This window comes from Numida meleagris, chromosome 3 (assembly GCF_002078875.1).
Source record: "Numida meleagris isolate 19003 breed g44 Domestic line chromosome 3, NumMel1.0, whole genome shotgun sequence".
Taxonomy (NCBI): Eukaryota; Metazoa; Chordata; class Aves; order Galliformes; family Numididae; genus Numida; species Numida meleagris.
In genome coordinates, this window is record NC_034411.1 from 50,425,413 (window position 1) to 50,449,649 (window position 24,237).

The window sequence follows — 24,237 nt, forward strand, 5'->3', positions numbered from 1 at the left end:
CTTTTACATCTTTTTAGTAAAAAAAAAGATTCTTTTCACTGACACCTTCCAGCTCTGATAGTATACTCTTTCAGATTCTTGAAGAGGAGTCATCACTTCTATTCCAACTTTTATCATCCAAAATTTTGGCTATTAATAAGACATACTGTATTTATAATTATACCTTAGAAATTAAGCTGCAACATAATGAAGTCATTGCTTTACTTGTTCTATTACTTACTAGTCCTTTAAACAACTTATCTTTTTTAATACAAAACACCAGCAGTTACCAGATATATTGGGGCTGCTGACAAGTCTCAATGAAAATACAAAGGCCCATTCACTGAGGAAAGAGAACATGACTCAGGCTGAGAACCAAGGCCCTGTCTAGTGGCTTTATAAACTAATTTATTTTATAAATTGCAAACAAATTTTTATAAATAGAAAGACTTGATTTAGACAAGCTAATTCCAGAAGAAAAATACTAAAAATAGGGAGTGGGAGGAGAAATACAAACTCTTGAACACTCCAGAAATACAACACTGAGTCCTCTGTGGAATGATCAGGATTCCCAGATGCTGTCAAAGATACCAGTAGGATGTATTAAATAACTGTAGGAAAAAGAAGTGATGCTCTTATGTAGTCCATAGTCTTTGGCAGTCCAGAGCATATAGGTCTAAACAATCATGCTGTCTGTTTTTACCTATCTGCCAACCTTCCCATGAGAAACATGAAAGGAAATGCCTGATTTTAGCAAAATTTGACAAAGAGGCTGCCACAAAAAAAAAAAAATCTATTAAATTCTTACACCTTTGGGGAAATTCTAAAGCTGAAAATATATGAGGTCATATCCTTACTCCACCTTGTTGGTGGAGAAACAGGCAGAGCTTGTCCATTACATGTCTTCTTTGGTAACCAGTTTGTCCAGCATCACCTTCAAGACAGAGATCCATCCCCACACACCCTGCTGCAGTCCAGCCACGGGAGATGCTGGGAGGGCCCAAAGCACTGTTTGCAACAACAGCAGCAGAAGGGGCATGAGAAGGACGGCCAGAGCTGTTGCGAAGACAGAGGGAGCATGAGTTGTTAACCACAAATACACAAGGGCCCCCATCTTTATTAGCACCACAATCACGGAACCAATTGTTCTAACATGATAAGGAAAAAGGTGAGATAGGTGGTTACATGTTCCCAAATGATAGCTCAGGGAGAGCTCCCTTATCAAGAAAAGACCCAGAAGAGCGTAATTAGATTCATTCAGCCTGAGTTACAGGCAAATCATAAGCCTTTGCTGGCTGGAACCAAGAACATTTGGACTTTTAAAGTCCACTTCCCTGCTACAAGCAGAAAATGAAACAGAAATGCAAGAATCCATGAAGGATTGCAGAAGACCATTCATGCCAAGGAAATGGTGATGCACTGGCCAGAGGTGAAGTAGGAATACAGGAAAGCTCTGGAGCTTCAGCATCCTTCAAACCCACAGTGCATTAATGCTCTCTGTAGGTCTCGTACTCAGTACCCATTAGATAGCGTTTCTTTCAGGGCTTGACTTTGCGTAGGAATAAAAAACACTTTGAAAATCTGTTCTCATGGGATGATCATCTCCATTTTCCCCCAGCCCCAGGGCAGAAGCATACCTAGTTGCTCGGGAAATCAGCAGATACAGTGCTCCAGGGAGCATTTCCCCTTTGGTGCAGGCTGGCACAATCAGTAACACAACTGGAAAAGTACTGTCAGAAGTGAATGCAGTCCTCCAGGACGCCACACTGGACAACTCTGATTCAGCAATGGGGATGTCTAATTCTACTACTGCCCTATGGCTCCTGCCCTCAGTGATCTGCCTCTCTCTTAGGCTTTTCCACTGCAGGTGTAGCTCCTGTGCTCAAGAAGCAGTACCTCAGGTAGAGCAGCACAGCTGCCAGCAGTCTTGTCTTTTCACTAAATACTGCATTGTAATGCACAGGAGTTCAGTCGTTGCTACTGGAGCAGCTGAACCATCCCCGCAAGAGGGATGAGGTAGACATATAGAAATGAAAACAGCTATGGTGTCCCGAGGTTAACCATTTCTTGCATCTATTTTAAACCAAACTCTTGCAAGTTACACTGCTATTTCCCAGACATCTGGTCAACTTCTCCTCCCTTTAAATCATCTCCGAATTTTGTGTCCAGCCCAGAGTTCCGAGTTTCCACTAGGCAGTAGCTGCCAGCCCAGCCCAGCCAAGCATCTGCAGGCAAAGTCCACTGTATTTATTTAGAGTGCAATATTCTCTCCAGAAAGGAAACTGCATAGAAGAAGGCACAACTTAGAGACTCAGCAAAGATATTTCCTTCCATCTTGACTCATCAGCTGACACATTCCATATGCTGTTTTGCTAATTATTAATTTAACTAACAATAGAAAATGTAGTTAATGAATTATGATCCTGTGACAACAAATTAGCTAGACTAGTATGTATAAAGGTCTCTCTTTAAACTTTAATTAGTTTAACAGTGATGTGCCTGCTGCCTGTTTTTTCATTTCAAGAAAACATGTAGCAACTTAGAAGCAGGATGTTTTGTATTTAACATGGAAGATGTCTCTCAGGCCAAGCTTATTTAAAGCAGTTTTCTAATACTGACCTAGATTCAGTGGAGTTCAATAAGGGATGGAGTTACCCTGACATACAAAAAAATGAATATTAAACAGCCTACCAAGATCTACTTGTGACAGCGCAGATAAATGTAAAGAACAGAGGGAAAGGAGATGAAGAGAGGTGACTTACTTGTCAATCCCTTTTTCCTGAAACCTTATCCCATCTCTGTGCCATGCCCAAAGCCAGGGAAGGTGATAGATCGCACCACTACAACACAGTCTCATACTGCCTTCCATGGAGCACTCTTTGGGTTGAACACTTTGCTGCTTCCAAGGGTTTGACTGCAGGAGATGCTGTTCATCATGCATCGTACAACAGGGTACCAGCTGGTCCCACCCCCCTCTCTCTCTTCACTTCAAGGATTCACCACATCTCCTCCCACCACCTATTTCAGCCCGATGGCTCTGTGTAGTTCCTCATCCCTTCAGCACATGCACACTTTACCCCCAAGGCAGATTTCCTTCTTCAAGGCCAGAAGTTTCAGCAGCTTGGTTTTATCCATGGTCTAAGAAGAACCTTGTTTTCCTGAAAACCGCAAGCTGGCCCTTCAGAGCTAGCAGTAACCTAGAAGCTGGTGCATTAAATACTGAGTGCTTCGTATTACTATATGAAGTTTGTTGAAAGGGACCACTGAAGGCCATGGAGTCGAATCCCCTTCTGAAAGCAGGACGGTTGCCAGTGCTAGATTTGAGATCCTTTTCAAATCCCTACTGCTAATTTTAAGCAAGGGTTTGAAAGATTTCTGCAACACAGGAAGAAGGTAGTATCTGTCAGAAGAACAGATACTACAGCACCCATATTCTCTCTCTCCTTCACAGCCACTGCTCATGCTTCATGTCACCTCTTAACAAAGATAGAACTTCTTTTACACTGTAAATTATTTTAAACATTTTTGTTTAGTTTATGTTCTTTGATTATGGCCCAACATTTCAGTCATCAAAGCTTCTTTTTTATTAATCCTTTAACATTGCAAAAAGTACCAGCTGCTGTTTAATTAACCACACACCAAATCAATAATTTTCTTACCACCATTTTAAAAGTCTCACACATTTTTCAGGTCTGCAAGGGTGTGATTGAACTAACTGAAATAGATGTATAGTACTGTTTCAGATGTACAGTATTTGGCAGTCAGCTTTTTCATCTGCTTCTCCTTTCTCCTCACACAGAACATCAAAAGCTTGAGCAACTTCTTTGCTCACCAGGCAGCAGCATTTGTATGCCCAGACACAAGAAGATATCTATATTGCCCCTCATTCATCTGTATGGTAAAGCCAAGGTATTTAGGACTTTTTTTATTTGTGTCATGTTAGCTCCATTTTCAGCACATCCACACCAGGACCACAACTGCAATTGCTGCCTGCTCACACCACAGCAGAGCATGAGCCATGCCATTCCTTGGCGTCCTTCAGGTGTGGCAGTGATGCTTGTGCTACTGCTAGAAGTATGGAGTCTTCTCCACACACCAGAATTGATCAGTACATGGTGTTCACAAAACATGGTTTGTGGGAGGTGAGGGATCTCCTGTCCTGAGGGAAAAGTGGGGAGCAAGAGGAATAGCACAGGAGGTAGAAAAGTCTCGAAGCAGAAGCTGACCAATGGCCCATACAGAGATGACAGAAGAGAGAAGTCGTGAGTGGCAGCCATGGGACATCCTGAAGTATGTTTCCTCAGCTCAGCCAGTGCAGCAACTCTCATGCAAGCTCTTCTCCCAGCCAAGAGGGATCCAGCATCCCAAAGGACAGTAATCAAGGGGAAGAGTATAGAGGGAGTGGTCAAGTTGAAATGAAAGCAGATTTTGCTGCATGACACACTAGAGAGAGGAGAGACACCTCAGAATGATGTATGGGTGGACTGATTTCTGAATTTTCAAGCCATTTTAGGTGTGCCATGGCTCACTGCCTGCCCCTCATTCCAGTTTTTTTCCCAGAGAAGGAAGTGAAAATGCTGGCACCTATTGTCTGCAAGGCACCTAATGTAATTGTGGCCCCAATGAATGTCAGCCAGAATTGCTAGACAAATTTCCTAAGTCCTAAGACCTGGCAACACAAGAATATTACATAAGGATGTTTTATAGATGCTCAGTGGCCCTTAAAAGCATGCAGAAGTGTGGTTTTGTTTGGCTTAGGTGGCTGGGAGGTTATACGAAGGCTGGGAGCTCAGTTTAAATGCTAATTGACTCAGAAACAAGATTGAGTAAAATAAAAGAATCAACTAGCATCAGCTAAGCTAGATCAGTTTAGAAATGAGGCCTTTTGTTAATCAAACAGAGTTTGTACTGGGGTAGGCCAGGCCTCGCTCCAAAAGCAGCATCAGATTAAACCTCCTGCTAGAAAAACACTCATTAAAAAGCAGTTTCCATTGAAAAAGATCCCACATGTCGCTAGCAGTCATTGTTAGGTAGTGAAACAGTGACAGATATTTTTGAAGACTATTATGGAGAAATAAATATTTATTTAGCTGTCTAAAGTAATTAATCCCTGCTGTTTGCTTTTTATGTAAGCACATACGAGGCAAGACTGTCTTTGTACTTGAATTTTAGGAGACAAGCCTGCATAGAGGCTCCCAGGGTTTTTGAAGGCAATAACAAATTCATTCCTAATACTTTCTGTGCGACTCAAGAATACCAGCCATTGAGCAATAATAGACTTTTCCTATCCTCATTCACTTGCAACAGAAAGGAGATATGAAGGGGAAACGACAGAGAGGAGAAAGGTGAGATAGTAGAGACTGCAAGGGACGTGGAAGGCTGCAAGAAGTGACACACTGCTGGCGTGGGACCTGCTGAAGGAAATCACTTTCACAGAGTATCAGCTTGAGAATCAGAAAAAAAAGAAAAAAGAATGAAAGGGGATTAAGCTGTAAAAGCACAAGAAAAAGAATCAATAACCATCTTGGATGTATTTTCTGGGAATCTGGCAAGGATAGCACAAAGATGTTACTTAGTGAATATGCTGGCATCCCTCCCATTTACAAGTTAGACAGCCAAAGTGCAATTAGCACATTCGGTGGAACAATAATTAAACAATACCAAACAGGCAGTCCATAGACTGGTTAAAGCATATGTCAAAAATAGAGATATAGACCCTAGCTCAGTTCTCCTGTGAGAGCCTCTCTGCCCTAAGAAGCTTTTGAATGAGGTATACACGCAGTGTAGCATATGAGCTACAGATGATAACTACATATGAGCTTGATAACATGCAGATTGTTTTTGCTTTCTAAATTTTAGCAGGTAAATGTCATTGCTACATGTTTAAAATCAGAGGCAATTTTTTAAAAAGTAGCTCAAGTGCTAAGTTTCATATTTCTTTTCCCCCAGAAGTATTTTATTCCAGAGTAAAATGACAGATGCAATTAGATAATGTTGAGCAGATTACAGTTTGAGAATGTTATGCTGTGTTACATATTCACGAGTGAACAATAGCAAGAAAGAAAAAAAAAAGAAGAGATGGTTATCTTTTCTTAGTTCCTATTTTAAAAGCTGGACTAAGATATGTGTCTTTTCTAGATTGGCAAATATTATGGGTCTCTATGAATTCAGTTGTGGTATGTTTTTTTTTGTTGTTTTTTTTTTTATCTCTCATCAGCTGCATGAGGAATCTTTTCTGACAATTTAGCTTTAAAAATCATTCTGATATTACTGGAAAAAAAATGGAAATGACCAAGATCTGGATTCATTACAGTGTGACAGTTGGGCTCAGAATCATGAGCTTATTTTCCACTGAAACGAAGCAGCATTTGTAAACCTACACATTTTGTTGACCTGTGCCTCAACTCACCTACCAAACCATGAAGCCACAACCTTTGGTCTGTGGACCAGGTATTCATCAATGAATATATAACGTAGGTTAGGAAATATTATTCATCAAACTGAGGCGTTCTGGAGATTCCATCTCCCAGAATGTTGAAGCAACATGAGAGCTGATCTTTATGCCTGGTATATATCTCATCTTACTTGTGTGCTTGAAAGTTAGTTATCTAATGGATGCAACTTCACAGAGTGCTTTGTTTTGCCCACGTTAGACCACCTGGTAAGATGACATGTTGCATTTGGAGGAGAAAAACACCAGTTAATTTATCTCCATTGACTATAAAAAGAGCTAAGGATAACTTTTTCAGATCTGAATAGGCTTCACTTTGAGATACATAAGTGAGATGCGATAAGTCTGATTCTGTGGGAAGAGCACAGAGAAAGAACACAATTCCTTCCCTCCTCATTTTGTACCCACACAAGAAACAGGCACAATCAGACTCCTTGTTTTAATATTATTTTAACCAGAACTGTGGTTTTACTCTATTTTATCCTGACAGTAGCCTAAATGACCATAAAAAGATAAAGTTCCTTCCCCATCCTTTGTTAAGGAAAGCATGGATTCTTCTCAAGGTAAAGTTTTGCAGGCTCTTGCAGACTCCCAGAGTGATTAGGCAGAAAGAGGAATCCTTTACTTTCACCATTTCTAAGAAACCTATACATTTTCCTTCCCAAAGTATCCATAGTGCCACATTTTGACAGAACAGTCCTGGCAATCTGAGTGAGACTTTGCATTGATGGACACACTTGAGGGCAAACTCAAGGATCAGTTTCCCTTGGAAAAATTCAAACTGAATCAGCCACAACTCTTGATGGTATCCCAGCTGTATAACTCTGGTTACCCTCATCAAGGCAGGTGAGCATCTCTGCTCTAGGCTAGGCCTGGAAGTAGCACAGGGAGAGCAGTTATCCCCCTTTGTTCCTTCCCATGTGGCCACCATGGAGAGAGAACAGGAAAGAGCAGAAGACTGACCAAAGAGAGCAGTTGATCACATTCAGCAAGTGGATTCTGACTAGATTCCACTGGAAAAAATATCCTTCATGAATGCCTCTTTCCCAGGAAGCAACCAGCCATCTGGTGACATGGAGGATAGTAGACAAATGGTGATTCATTGTGAAGTGCTTTGACAGAAGTGGAATACAGGTAATTTCTACCAAAATATCATGATATCACATACTCGTTTGCACTATTCTACTTCAGCAAGGCCTCTGCCATGAACGACATTTTCATGGACTGACAGCCAGGCGCTGATAGCTGCCCACCTCCCAGCTCCACAGGTTCTGTCCACATATACATACTCCACCAGTGCTCCTTCTCTGTTCTCTTCTATCATTTGCCCTTGTAAGACGAGTATCCATAACCCTACCATGCCATTGCCCCTTTCGCCGCATTTTGCCAAGCTCCCTTTGCTTTTATTCCTGTCCTCAGGCAGCTTATCTCTGCCCATCAAGTTCCCTAGGCCTCTGAGTCCAACCTGCCTTGGACAGATGGCAGAAGTCACTCCTTCCTTATACTTCTCAGCATGGGCTACAGCCCAGGGCATCACAGAGCACTGGCCTGTTTGCAAGGGCTGAGGAAAAGGCTATATCCCAACAGTTCGTATTAGTTATGATATCTTGTTGCCTCTGTGACTGATAGTAATGGTAAATGTTTTGAACATTTCGTTATGGAGAAGTTCTCTGATTATATATTAGTCCCTGCAAGGCAGCAGAATCCAAGGTCTGCAGCCCTACCAGCAATGCACAACTACATGCAAAGCCATGGAACTCACTTGTCCAGGAGACAAATGGAAGGGGCTTCACTAATTAAATATGACAGTGCTCTACCCCTTCCTTGCACAACGCAAGCAAATTGCTTTACCCTAGCACTCAAAACCCAAGCTTCTGAGTCACTGGCCAAACATGAATACATTTCAACAATTTCCCTTCCTCCAGGTTCACTGTTTCATTCCCTGAATAACATGCATTATAAGGAGCCAGTTCCCCTCACTTGCTGCCATCCCATTTCATTTTGCCTGTAAATCCATGTTATTTTCATCAGCTGACCAGTCAGTCACACTGCCGCCTGATGTAATGCAACAGCCATTTCAACCTGTCACATTATCTGGAGTCATTGAATGTTGCTTTCAGATTAGTAAACAGATGTTATCAATACCTCATAACATGCAGAGAGTGTGCAATGCATCTCATTTAGAAGAAAGAAGGATTTAAATAGATTTTTCAGAAATTGTAAGGAATACTGTGAATACGCTCAATATTGAATTCACTTCAGTGTGGGAACTGAGTACTTTGAAATGTCTGAAGAAAAATTACCTGCTATAGATACAGTGGATTTTATTTCTTATTTAATAGAATTTGACTTTAAAATGACAACCAAAAAGAATTTCATCCTCATCCACAGATTTTAAATAAACACTTTATAAGCTCCATTCCACTTGGAATCTGTAAGGAATCCACTTTGTCTTCAAGGAGAAAATTCTAGCTGTTTTGATCTTTATGACAGATCTGTGACAAGTCTCCTCCTGCAAAATGCCTACTATATTACTTGCTTGTTTATTTTTATCCTCTAATTAATTTGATCAACGCCCACAAAATAAGTAATTTTTTTTCAGAATAACTCAGCCTTTATTCTGATCAGTTTTGATCCCTTTCAGCAGGTAATCCTTGAAAATGGCATAGAAGGTTTCATTTAATAACGAAAGACAGAAATTCTAAAAGGGAGAGACAGGAGGAACCTACTGGAAGACCGGAGTGCTAATAAAAGATGACTACAACGCAAAGTTACATTACTTAGAGATTATTATTGATATTGCAAGAACTACCATATGCTTTGCAAGCTGTGACAGTCACCCTTGTAGTCACATGGATGAAATGATCAACTGCTTTTTGCATTCAAAGTGATAGGAACTAACTTGATCCCAGTAAGACAAGCTACCGTGTAACAGTCAGCACACAGGCTTTGTGGGGCTTAATAACTGCTTTGCAGGGGGCAGGTGCCTGGTTTGGTGCAGTTTGGACCCTCATCTGAAGGTCTGCATGCAGTAAGTGTAATGTTTCTGTATTCATGTATTAAAGAGGAAGAAGCCAAGTGAGTTCAGGTGTTGTTGTTTCATTATTTCGTGCAGTCATGCTTCTGCATCATGTCACACACTCGACACCATTAATGCCGGTGCTGGACTGTCATGACCTCAGCACAGAAATGATGACCCTAGTCAGAGTGGCAGATAGGACTTAAGTAAATTGGGCAGGTTTTCCCAGTGACATTTAAGTTAGAGATTGAATGCTTGTACAAAAGTCTTGTATTCTTGTTTCTTGCTAAAATTTGAGTCCTGCATCCTTTGCAACCTGTATAATTTTAGGGACCGTGTGGCAGGACTGCTCCCAAGATGGGATATTTAATAGCATCACAGTGATCCTTCCTCTGCAATGGCACTTCAGGAGGCAACAGAGTGCATCAAGCCTCTGCACACCTGACTGCACCCTCACCAGACCTTGAAGCATGGATTGAAGGGTATGCTTCAGAAATCTCCTACTGACCTCATTTTGGATTCAGACCTGACAGGATTTTAATCCCCCTGCAATCACGATGACTGTGTACTCAGCAGAAGTAATACCCACTTATTACTGGTGGACCTTCAGCTTCACAGACCATAACAGCATCGATCCTGTCACTGTATGTGCAGAAAGTCTGTGCTGGAGAATCTCTGCATGGATGGTAAATCCTTATGCTTACCGTCACTCCTGGGGAAACATGAGACAAATACTATTTGCTGTAGGGTTCTAATATTTTTGGCTTCTGTCCAGCATCTTGGCCCTAAAAGGAAGAATTATTTTGGGATGGGCTCATGGAGAGGAGACAAAAAGTGGGGATGTGCAGAACTCTATAGTATGACCCCAAATTTATTGCATGTGTAGCATGTATGGAGTTGTTGGATTGGGTGCAGAGGAGGGCCACAAAGATGATCAGAGGGCTAGAGCACCTGCCCTATAAGGACAAGCTGAGGGAGCTGGGGCTTTTCAGCCTGGAGAAGAGAAGGCTCCAAGGAGACCTTATAGCAGCCTTCCAGTACCTGAAGGGACCTACAGGAAAGCTGGGGAGGGTCTTTACTATGAGGGTGGTGAAACACTAGAGCACCAGCAAGGTTGTGGATGCCCTCACCCTGAAAGCATTCAAAGCCAGGCTGGATGGGGCTCTGAGCAACCTGGTCTAGTGGGAGGTGTCCCTGCCTATAGCAGGGGGGTTGGAACTAGACAATCTTAAAGGTCCCTTCCAACCCAAACCATTCTATGATTCTATGAAACATGCTCTGCTGACAGCAGATGAAGTGTTGGGCTTCACTAGTCTGTCACACGCTGGACCTTGTGATAGGTAAATGTGGGGGAAGCTCAGATGGACTCCGCATTCTGTCTTCATCTCAAAGCATGGAGCCTTGGGTAACAGGATACTTTTCCACTAAATCTAATTTCACACTTGCAAGAGGAATGGTCCGGCCACCTTCTAAACAGCATATCGTATCTATTTCAGGAACATAAAGTGAGGAGACTGTTTAGCAGTACAACACATACAGGTGTGTCTCCTATTTACTCCCTTTTTTTTTTCTTTTTATTTACTCCTACATGATGTCATTGAAAATAACAAGAGATTTACAAAACATTTCACTTTTCACCTTTGCTTATTAATCATTAAGTAAAAGAGCTGGCACTTCATGTATGTAGACCTACTTATCAGCTGGAGCCTTAAATGGGATTACATCAATATTGTAGAAGTAGAGAAACACTTCTTTAATTCCCCTCACTTTAGTCAGAGAAGCAGCACTGATAGTTTTGTCCTGTCTCTGTTAGGTTTTCCTATACATTTCCTATGCACCAGCACTGCTTTGTAGCACAGGAAAGAAGTAGCATCTGAAGTATTTCCACTTAAGTTTTCTTCTTTTTATTAAATCACAAAAACTTTCACTGATTATAGAGGGTTTTTTTTAAGTGTTTTGTTTACTCTTAAATGTAATCTGAATCTGGGGGCAAAGGGGACCTGACCAAGTCCCTTTAGATCACCTACATTTTCAAAAAGGCAATGAGAGAACTGAGACAAAAAGTAGGCCAACTATTTTCTTAAGGTATAACTGTTCTTTTTTGTCAAGTTTGATCCAGTGTGGAAGTTTTCATTTTAATGTGACCTGCAAAGCAAAAATGGAAAGCAAGTTAAGCGCAAGCTTCTGCACCAAAGATCTCCAGGTGGTGGAGTGCAAGAAAATCCAGTGTGGAAACCACTAAAATATTTCAGTGCATGGGCTTCTGGAGAATATTCCCAGCATAAAACCTCCCAGGTCATTGCAGAGAGACCAGATTTCATAATATATTGACTCCAGATTGACTGTCTCAGTTGAAATGAGAATTTGTGGAGTCACTGATTGAATGTCCACAGTGTCACATGCTGGGATTTCTTCAGTGAACTATGCACAAAAGAAATTTTCATCAAGGAAAAGAAATTCAAGGTTCTTAAAAAATTATCTGTCCTGAATGACTTTTCTGTTTAGTCTAATATGTGGCCTGTAGAACCATGAGAGATCATTGGCTGTATGTTAAAGATCTGTAAGCGACAAGTTAGTAAAACAAGGACAGTCATTCAGTACCCAAAGTCTGCATCTTGACCAGGATACATATAAGTTCGTCTCAGTAGAAAAAGATAACAAAGGCTCTGGCCCGGTATTCCTGATGGCGCCAGCACCCAGCAGCAGCCAACAGCACTGAAGCTGGAGCAGAGCTTTTTATAAGTATCAGTGTAGAACAACTTCTTCAGTTCCTGGGGAAATTAAAAAAAAAAAAATCAAGCAGAATTGAATAGCAGATGCTTTAGGTAACAGAAGATAAATGTGTAGATATTGACAGGTATTGACTGTTCCAAAGAAGGTAAGGGAACTGGTAAAAGGCTGGAAAAAAAAAAGAACCCACTCGTGTATTTTTGAGGCAATGTTTTACAACATTTGGGGCAATACCAACAAAGTTAGGTAATGCAGATTTAGCTATTTGATTATTGAATGGGTAAATAAACTCTGCTATGTGTTCCAGGGTGCAAGAGAGGACCACAGTCATATGTAATGCAGAGCAGGGACTAAAACATCCTCGGGATAATTAAAGAAAGGGTTTATATGAAGAGCAGTCCCTCCCTTTCCCCACTGAAACTTGGCTCTCCCATCCTCCACCCCAAAATCAGCAACTGCAATGCTACCTCCACTGAGCATGCTAGTAGTATTCCCACTCTTGTGTTATTTGCTGACACTTACTGAAAACAGGGACCTTGACAAAATAGTCTGCATTGAGAGAAAAAACATTAGTGTCATTGTGATGCTAATAAAGGATGCTATAGTTAGGAGCTATGTGTATGCACCTCTTTTGATTTATCCATCATACCTTGGTATATTTCTCATTTACAGAAAGGAAAAATGGTCTTTCTTCTTTCAAATTATCTTGATAATGCCAAAAAAGAAGAATCAGACATATGTTCAAATGTTTCAGGCTATCTACAGTTAAAAGAAAGATGAATTTAAACTAAGAAAAAGTGCAGGCTTCTTTGTTTCTCTCTGTCCTTGAATCATTCTTTTAAAACACCATCTCATTATAGTCAAAGGTCCTAATTTCAAGAATGTCGGACTCCATCGGGGTTTCATCTTCTTTTTGCTATTCACTTCATGAGTGGTCTGGACCTTCTTTTTGATCAGTCAGGGACTTTTGGGAATGAACCATAAGATAAAGGTGGAAATACATTGCCTTCCTGCTACTGAGTTAGATTCAAAGCTGTCATAACATATAAGAGGCAATTCCCGGAACAAACTGCCTCACATATCCATAGGGAATACACATATGTGATTAACCCAACTGGCCACTGGGTGTGACCATTGCACCACACAAAAGCATCTGAGACTTTTTCAAAGACAGGTCTGGAAGTACTGGAGATTTAAAAAAAAAAAAAAATCAACAACAACAACAACAAAAAAACACAACCTTTTGAGGTATGAACTGACCACTGTAATGCCGAATAACTTTCTGTGCAGTTTTCATATGTTTTCTGCATGATGTGGAACTCCTCTCAAAAGCCAGACAAAGAGCATTTAAAATCTTAGTGTAAAAAGAAAAAATTGGTGAAAAATCACATTATTGCCATTACCAGAATCCCTCTTCCCTTCTCCAAAGGGAAAAAAAACTAACTCCCTTAAAGCTGTTGTGTTTAGTTCTCTGTTTGCTGAAGCCGCGTTAATAGAGTAAGCACATTCATGGGCAGAATGGCTTAATTTAGGCAGTATCCTAATACTAGCTCCTAGCTACCTATCTTGCAGTCTTATCTATTAAAAGAAGATAAAAAATAAAGTCTATAATGAATTATTTCAGGACACATTGATAAGTATTTTTCTTCTGTTCTGTTTTGTTGTTTGCCTTTTTTTTTTATTATGGTAAAAGTATTTTGTCCAGAGTTACTCAGCCAGATTTGCGCCATTATGTAGCTCATATCACCACACTTCTAAATGTTTCCCAATTTTGTGTTATTTTATAGCACTTAAAACACTAAGAAGTCCCCAAATTTATCTTTAAAATCACATTTACCCCCCTATATTCTCAGTTCAGTTACAGACGTACGCACCAATTTGCAAGATCTGTTTTCCTGACCGCTCAGGTTGCATAGCGAAACGTTTGCATATTCCCTTGAGTCAGGTTGAAGTTCAGTAGTATCAGACCCTGATCAAAGAGTCAGTGGTAGAATAATGCCACCTTGATCTCCAAAAAACCTGTCAGCCCTGAGATTGCTCAAACTTACATTGGTTACAACTACCTCAACAGGCAATAACTGATTAAAAAATCTCCAAGAGTGTACCTGTACTTCTTTCATCTCTGGGTTCATGCCCAGTGCCTTGGTCAGTGGGCATCAACCACTTGGATGTTCCAAAATATGAGTTTTCCTATGCAAGAGAGATCTGAAGGTGTACCTGTGGAAAACTTCATCGCATTCAAAGTGAGGTTCTGAATGCAGATCTGCCTTTCAGATTGAACAGAAGTGCAGGGCACATCACTACCTTCTAGAGATGTCTAAATATCTTTGCGTGTTGTTTGTAAAGGGAGAGATATCTAGCAAAGGAAGATAACCACAGTTTCAAGGGTTCTCTCCATACATTCATTTCTGATTATTTAAAGGTATACTATGGTAAAAAATAAAGCATGGTCAAAATATGTATCAAAATACATGAAAAACATAAAAATAATAATAATAAAATGCCTCTGTATCTAACAAGCTCATGCTGGAAACGTACCACATTTCTCAGACTTAGTGTATTTTTACACCAAATGGGAGATCTGGTATCTTCCCGAATTTGTGATGTGCTGCCAATCTTTTAACAAGGGGCATTTGGCAAACACCACTTTCCCTATACATTTGTGATAAACCTTACACTGCAGTTCTGTGAGTTAAGGGCTATGGAAACCATTCATTTGTTTCTCCATTTAAACAAAAATGTTTTCCCATAACCGCAGGCAAAGAAGGAGCAATTCCACTTGACAAATAAACTGAGTATTTGTTCTGGAAAGCCACGCTTCCTACCCAAAAGCAAAATTCACTGTCTATATGGCTAGCATAGTGCACGGTTCAACCCAGGTGCAATCTGAATGTAAAAAGAGAGAACATCTTCAGAAAATTCTTCATCCTCGGTGAAATATACTGCATTTGAAAGGGAGAGAAAGCATTCTCTTCTAAAGTGTCTTAATAATTTCCAGGGAAAACACTATTTATAAGACAGTAAGATTTAGCGGGATTCAGAAAGGAGAGCAAGCAACCGCAGAAGTAGAAAAAACACCTTCCCACTCTTCAGTTTGCCTGCAAAGGGTTCCTGGCAGCCCCACAGCTGTTTCCTCGAGCACCTCTTTACTGGAGAGCCTACATATGTACCCGTGTGCGTGTGCCAAATAAATTCCAGACTTTTTCTCATCATGGAAAACAAGCCACAGCATCTCCCTTTGTCAACTTGTAGCACTTCATACACAGGGCTGAGTCTCAGAGTGTGGAACAGCTGCTTTCTTTATCACTGTCAGCACTGCACCTACACAAAGGGCATCCCTGTGGGGGCAGGCAGCTGCCTAGCAGCAGGTACCCTGTCTACCCTGACCACAGCTTCACAACAGAGGGATGTAGCAAACAGGAAATACCCATTTGTCCCGTGTGTGGGACAATATACCCACCCTCATACATCTGACTGGCAGAAGAAACTAGAACCCAAAGAGTGCCTCCTTAGGCACATCCTGTTGTCAGGCGACTTTGTCCTCATTCCCCTTACCATGCCATAGCTAGGCTCTTTACAAATAGGGTGGAAAAGGCTCCTCTCCTCATACAGAGTCTAGTTTAGCAGTTTTCAAGGAAATTGTGTGCTTGATTCTTGTTAAATGAAGTTTGTACCTTCTGTATATGACTACTCATTAGGTAGCTTATAAGAAAACTTGTATGGTAAGCTGGATTTTAACTGAAAGTAAAAAAGTGCGTGTCTCACCCTCAGGAGGTGCTCAGAATCTTGATTTCCTTCACCTGTAAGTTTCAATCATTTCAGCTAACTCATAGGCTACCAGAGTCAAGAGCTTGGACAAAGGATGCAAAAAGTTGTGCTGTATATTTTCTCTACTTGGAGTTTCCACGGCGCAATAAATAACAGACATTTAGTAGAATTAATGTGTTAGTGATAAAGCAGTAGCCTAGATACACAAAGATACTATAGCTGCACCACGGAAAATCAGGATGTATACAAAAATATCCTCTACCAGACATCTATTTTTGTGAAATGTGCAGTATGACTGGTGCACAAGCCATTCTACTAGTGCACAAGCCATTTGACTACCTTTGGTAAACTTGCCCAATATATGCTCAGAGAAAAAGAAAGAAAAAGGAAAAAGAGAAAGAGAAAAAAATAAAACACCACAAACATCCTGGCCCTCCCTCTTTTTCATATCTGTCCCAGTTTGAATTGAGTCATCTTATTTTATTCTCTTCCAGCAGGATCTGATGATTTTGAATGTTTTCAAGGTGAGTGATGTCAGAGAGAACAATAATTCCAAAACAAATCTTACAAAAAAAACTGCACCTCCAAACATTTATTCCTAATAAAGATTGAATAGCTGCTAGGTAGAATCTATTTGTTACATGGCCTAACTCTTGGGAGATAAACTTTCATGTCACTAGTCTTGAATCCTTGGGAGACATCTTTCAAATACAGAAGTTTCATATTTCATGATGGAAATTTTGAAATATTCCCAGCTGCACTGCTCTGTCAGGCCCTTGGAGCAAGAATCTGTAACTCCAGGCAGGAGTAAGGGCTATGGAAAAATCCGCACTTCAGCTCTACTTCTTATTAGAATCTGTTTTTACCCATGAATTAACATTTCAATGCTTGAGAAGATATTGTCTCACTCATAAGAGCTTGGAGATGCTTAAGCAAGTGCTGATATGTTAGCTGTGTGGCTGGGTAAGAGCACAAACCATTACAGTTAATTTCTGTACAGAAAGTGAATGAGTTACCAAATGTGAGTCTAAATAGCACATAAAAATCTTTCAGCCCTTTGCTATTAGAAAGAAAAGGAGAGACAAACAATAGGTTAATGAATTCACAGATCTGAAGTCAAATTTTCTGCTAGTAGAACTCCCATACAATTCTGTAAAGTTCTGTCATTAGAGAATTTCACATTGATGGAAAAGTTTTGTTCAACAGACAGAATTTATTCCTATTTCAGTCATTTGCAAGCACATAACTGCAATCAGTTGGAGTGGGATCAAGTCCAAGTATAAGTGGAGGGAAACAAAATTCTGCTATTCTCTATAATCATGGTTGGATATTTCAGTTCCTAGTTTTCTTGATGTCATGGGAGGAGGGAAAGTGGGAGCTTGATGGAAAACGTTCATCAGTCAGAAGGGGAAAGAGAATGTCTTTCTGTGGTAGTGTCCCGGCTTCCAGCAAGCTGAATGTTACAGCATTTTAGAATTGTCTCCTGTGAAACACTGCAGAGCACATGGGGGAAAACAGCAAGCGAATTATATTTGCAGTTGAGTTCCCTTATTCTTTGTTGCCTTCATTTGTTTTGAAAGGAAGAAGCAGAGGATTCATCAATATCTGAGGACTGCTGACAGTCCTCATATTCCCGCTTGACAAAGCATTTAGACATTCAATAGCTCCAGTTTTGCAACTGCTGCTGTTGTCAGCTGGCTGATTAGCTGTTTGGTTCTCTTTTAATACACACTTCATCCCAAAAGTACCACTGCATGGTATAATTTCAAAGATTTGTGTTCCTTTAAAGCATTGTTGTAATTTTGTCTTTTCTGTTCATCTGTTATATTTTTGTAAATTTGCTTTGCCTATATTTCATGTCTCTGAGCCTCTTCTGTTACCTGTCTCAGATGGGATGACAAGAAATGAAGTACAGCTGAAAATACACCACTGATGTGTACAATGGTTTTACATTTTTGGTATTACTCTAATGTTTTATCTGCATTTTCAGCTATCAAATCACACTTAGCAGATGTTTTACTGGGCTGTCTACAGTGATTTCCAGCTCTTTTTTTGTGTGTGATGATTGTGAATTTAGCACTGTCTGGGAGCATTTGAGTGTGCACTATCTGGCATTTATCAACTCTGAAATTCAGCTGTTTCTCTCCTGATTATCTGCATATTTGTAAAGTTTAATACAAGCAGACATTAATGTTTGCAGCATCTCTCAATTTGATCACCTCACCATTGTTTCATGTCAATTGTTTCAATCATGTTTCTGAAAAATGAAAAAGACTTGGAATTTTTGTGTGCAATTGCTCTTTTTGTTCTTTTCTCCTTTAATCCTTTTTTTTAATTTCCTCTTTACCTTCCATTCACCTTCACTATTTTATGCCTAAAAATGGTTTCCCAAATGTTTCTTCCAAATAGCTCTTCTGGAGAAGACCCAAGGAAAAGAAGACTCAGGATCACAGAACTGGTAACACAGTCTCTCAGCTGTTTGTAAAGCATTTGAATTCTATGTATATAAAAGAACCTCTGCATTTTTCAACAATTTAAATATGCTTACCCTTTCAGCTTATAAGTCTGCAGTATTTGTGATTTTGCAGCAATGCTATGAGCTGAAAAGGCACTGAGTACTTTGAACCCAATCCAAAAAAATTAATCATATGCTTAAATTTACATAAAAGAATGTCCAGTTAGATTCCAATCCCTACTTATTTGCAATTGAAAAAATGATTGAAGACTTACAGCAAAATCTTCCCTCTTGTTTGGATTTAGAAGTGTGTTATTTAATTGTGATAAAAGAAGTTATATGGTACATTTATGACTTAATTTTGTAATCAATTACCTGTGAGAAACATTCACAGAAATAACATTTAATTTTGTTTTCTGTAATTATGCAAATTTGAGAGCTTAAAAATCACCTGCTCTTGAGCTATTGCAGTAACATTTGGTTATATAGACCTTTGCAGTAAGAGAATAAAATATAAGCATGAACATGCCTCAACTTAAGCTTAACTGAAAATTCCTCAAGTATTTGTGGAAAAAATATTGAAGCAAATGAATTTCTGTCCTTTTGAAAATAAGAATTCTCAATAAACATGCAGAATGAATACAGGCATCATGGCTGGGAACGTAACTTAAATCCCTGGTCTTCAGAGATGGAAAAACCTGCACTGGCCCTTTTGTATCACTGAACCTCATTACTACAAGATAGTTTTTCAAGCATCCCTGCTTCCAGTAAAACAAAGGATAATTGCATAATTTCAGCCATAACTGTGTCCTGATTTCTGCACCTGTAGACACAATAAATATACCAAACTGGATAAAGATGAATATTCTCCTCAACCATATAAAAAAATTACAACATATTCATTTTCAGGGCTTTTTTGATAGGATTAATTTAACAATAGGTTAGTGCAGACATCTTCTCAGGTGGAGACTGAGAGCTAAAACCTAAGACACATTTCCTTCTGCCTTTCCAATTATCTTCTGGTTTTCTTGTTACAAGCTATTCAAGGCATATTTGCTGATCCAATCACACACTCAGGTAAAAGCAACTGGCTACACAGAAGACTGGAAACATTCAGATATTTTCTCTGATGATACCTGAACAGTCCAAAAAGCACTAAGTACTCTAAGCACTTTGAGACAGTTTGGCATTGAAAAGTTGCTTTCTCCAGTCAAACACCTGCATATCCTGATTACAGTGCTGTTTTACTGACGCCCTAATATAAGTCTCTAACACTAGACAGCAATAAATTGACTAAATTCTTAAACAAGGAAGGTTTTTTGTTTGCTTGTTTTGAGGAAAACATGGGTATTTATAAAGGTAGAGCAGAAGAAGGGAGTAATGTGAATAAATTTTAAGATAACAAAATGAAGTTCAGATGCCATAAACTCCGAAGGAATTAGACTGTTTTAAAATTTACCAGCCTCTCATGGGCATCATGTTCCATAAAGCTCATTACTTCACCACACACTTTTAAATGCATTAGGAAAACTGTCACTTCTGTTTAAAATCCACGTGCCCACATGAAACTTCTGATCCTTCCCAACATGAATAACAGGCTAAAGATGTCACACGAATTGCTACATGCAGGAAAACAACATGGCTGAGTAAGGACCTACTGGTCAAACTGAAGTGTAAGAAGGAAATGTGAAGACAGTGGAAGCAGGGACATTTGGCCTGGGAAGAACACAGGAATACCACGTGAATGTATAGGGATGGGATCAGGAAAGCAAATGCACAGGTGGAACTGAACTTGACAAGGGATGCAAAGAATAATAAGGGATTATATTAGCCAGAAAAGCAGAGTAATGAGAGTTGTACACCTTCTGATAAACAAGATGGGAGAACTAAGTTTGCAGATGACACCAAACCAAGTGGTGCAGTTGACATTATAAGTGGAATGGATGCCCTCCAAAGGGACTTGGACACTCTTGAAAAGTGGGCCCACATGAACCTCATGAAGTTCTACAAGGCCAAGTGCAAGGTGCATGGCAATACCAAACAGTGCAGATTGCTGGATGAATGGATGGAGAGCAGCCCTGTTGAGAAGGACTTATGTGCACTGATGGATTAAAAATTGGATTTTAGCTGGTCGTGCATGCTTGCAGCCCAGAAAGCCAACTGTATCCTGGGTTGCATCAAGAGAAAATTGGCCAGGAGGGCAAGCAAGGTGATTCTCCCAGTCTACTCTGCTCTTGTGAGACCTCACCAGGAGTAGTGGCAAACTCAACACAAGAAAGACATGGACATGTTAAAGCGAGTCCAGAGAATGACCACAAACATGATCAGAGCTTGGAGCACTTCCCTGCAAAGAAAGGCTGAGGGAGATTAGATTGTATCCTGGAGAAGAGAAGGAAGCCTTTCAATCCTTAAAGGGAGCCTATGAAAAATACGGAGAGAGACTTTTACAAGGACACACAATACTAGAGCAAGGGGTAATGGTTTTAAATTGAAAGAGGGTAGAATAAGATTAAAGGAAGAAATTCTTTATTCAGAGGGTGGTGAGGCACTGGCACAGGCTGCCCAGAGAAGCTGTGAATGCCCAATCCCTGGAAGTGTTCAAGATCAGGTTGAATGGAGCTTTGGGCCACCTGATCTAATAGATGGCAAACCTCCCCATAGCAGCGGGTTTGGACTAGGTGATCTTTAAAGGTTCCTTTCAATCCAGACTATTCCATGATTCCATGATTCTACAAATGTCTTCAGTGAAGGACAAGTACAGAAGATATTGTAATGTTTAATAATAAACTTTTTCTAAGGTAATTATTCTGATAGTACTGAGTTCTGGAGTCTTGCTTTGTCAAAGGTGGCTGGAAAGGACTCACACAGAAAAGAACTGTGTAAAAAAACAAAGTGATGTCCTCAATGTTTGTTTGAGGTGTTCTGGTTTTGTTTTTGCTTTTGTTTTCACTTTTTTCCCTGTGAAAAGAAAGTTTGGTTTAGTCTTTTTATTGTAGCCAATACAATGACATATCACAAAAATATAAGACTTGAGGGATATAATAGCTGAAAACAATGTTCACTGTAGTGAACTTGTTGAATTCCATGCAATGATTTGTATTTATACTATCACTAATTTTGGAGAAATTTAGGGACTTAGTTACCCCCAGTAGGACAGATATTTATTCCCAGACTCTGAACAACTTATGCTTTATCTCAAGGTGTACACATCAGACCACAAGGCACTCAATTCATTTACAGCCCCCTGCGTTTCTTGTTCAGATGCTATTGTATTTTACTCCAAATGAAAATAGGGCTCAATTTGCAATAATAATAATGATCATTCATGCAACATTTTTCAAGTAAGGATGGCAGATCACAGGATAAACTCAGAACTATTTATATAGAGATTGCTTTGCGAGTATGTAAGCCCACCAAAATGAAAGGTGATAGCCTTCAAACAACAGCTGGACAAATATTATTCAACTTATACATTACCTTAATTAATTTTTACCTTTTTTCTCAACTCATTTATTAGAGTAATTTTTTGTAGTAGTAGTAATCAACCAGCTGTATAGCTCTGCAAATACTGTTCATGGAATAAATCACTTGATGGTTAATGACAATTTTCAAAGAAACATTTACTTGGCAAATATTTTTTCTGATAATCGAGGAGCTCTGCTTTAAAAATCATGCAATAACATTGTGCAGCCATTCTAGACAGGCATAAAAAATACCTTTAAGTAAAATTATAGGAAGAATTTTACACAGCAGGAAGTAATTAACCAAATGGAAATATGGCCATAATAGTGAGATTAACACTTCTAACTTGTGAAAAGTTGTCCATGTTCCTTAATTGTTAGATATGCTCTAAGATCTTGCCTCATATATCATCAAAAGAATCTTTAACCGGGTATTTCTGTACTTCTAAGGAAATTCACTCTTTTGAAAAGGCTTGGCTTACACAAGACTTTAGCTGAACAAATCCCATTAATAGCCGTGAGAGTCACTTGGATAAATCCCCCATGCCCCAGAACGGAAACAACAGTATATAAGTGATGTGCAAGTCTATATTCCTCTGAAAAAGTAAAGATGTGAAAAAAAAGAAAAACAGCTTCTTCGGTCACAAATGCAGGATCACCTTAAAGTATCACACACACTCCTGGAGAGAAGGGAAGGAAGGGGACAAAAAAAAAGGGTAAGAAGGGAAAGGAGAGGAAGGTAGGGGAGAGTGAGAAGATAGAAGGAAATGGGAGAAAAGAAGGAAGATGGATATGCATGAAAAGTAAAATTATAACAAAACAACTGTTATCACCGACAGATTTTTTTTGGTACCAAAAAATACCTGCATTTTGTGTCCCAAAGGTATTCTCGGGGTTGCCTGGTCTCATCTGTTTCTTTTGAAGTTCTTTCTGGAGTTGGCTCTTATCTAAGGAGTTCATGCATCCCTATTGAAATGCTTGAAAATGGAGCAAGGTGTGAAGAGGAACAGAAGATTAAGCAAGGCTGCAGAAAAATACCCATTTATTCATCTTTCAAAGGCAGTAGAAAGGGAGTCAAGCACATCTTTATTCTTCTGTGAGAGGATGCTATTGTTCATCTTGTTCTAATTATGAAATTTGAACTTAAAAGGAAGAAAAAGAACACCCTTCTGACAATGCACAGTACATATTTTCTGGAAATAATTCTTACAGAGATATATGTCAACCCTATGTATCCAAGAATGACCCAACAGTCACATAGCAACATACAGAAGCATTTGATACAATCTACAAAGCTGCAATTCTTGATCTATTTGTGTTCCAGACAGATTAGAAAACTGCATGGCAGAAGAAGAAAACACAACTAATCTTTCGTGACTGCTAGACACTGCTGCAGAAATGTAATTGCAGAACCAGAAACTCCATGAAAAGAATGCCATGCCATTTACCACAATTCAAAATGAATCCAATTATTCCTTAATCACACTGAAGGGCATGTTCTTCAAGCACAAATAAAAAGAAAATTGTAGGAATTGGGTCTCCAGTAAAAATCCATGCAATTTGTAGAGTAAATCTCTTCTAAAAAAAAAAAATATATATATATATATATATATGTATATACGTCGAGAAAATACTGAAATACTTTCCACTCCCACAGGTCATAGGTCTACTAGCATTGCCACCTCCTCCCTTCCTCTCCATCCAACAACAGTAACAGAAAGAAAAGCACAAAAAAAGTTGCTAGGAAAGGTAATTATTTGTATTAGCTTGAAGAGTGAAAGATAGGGAAAGATCATCTCGATGTAAGTTTGAGTTCATTGCTTTCCAAAGGACTCTTAGATTCATACATAAGTGGCACTTTCATCTCTAGGTAAAGTGCTTCAAACAAGGTACAAAGAGGCTGAGGACATTAGCTCATAGTACTTCTCTCTTCTGTCTAGTAATCAAGCATGACATTGACAGTTCGGAAAATATTTCTTGTACGTGTTTGGAAGAAACAACACCCATAGTTCTTAATAAGACATGAAATTAAGTTTTCATTAGCAATTGCACACCCAACAACAACTTAGGACAATGTGCTGGAGTATTTCTAAAGTTTCCACAGACTTTAGAGAGGCAGGGATTTTTTCTTCCTCTTTCTTCTTTCCTAAAACAGACTGAACTAAGGATTATAACACCAGCTGGGCTACATCTCGAGGATATAGATATCATTTGCAACTGAATGAAAATGAGTTTCTTGTTTCTGTTGCCCGATTCCCATCAGATTCTTAGTCACATACCCTTATGAAGACTTGGCTTGTTTCAGCACTGGGCTGAAACACTATTTACTCCTTTACTCTCAGCCACTATGTCTCATACACAAAGTGTGAGTCAC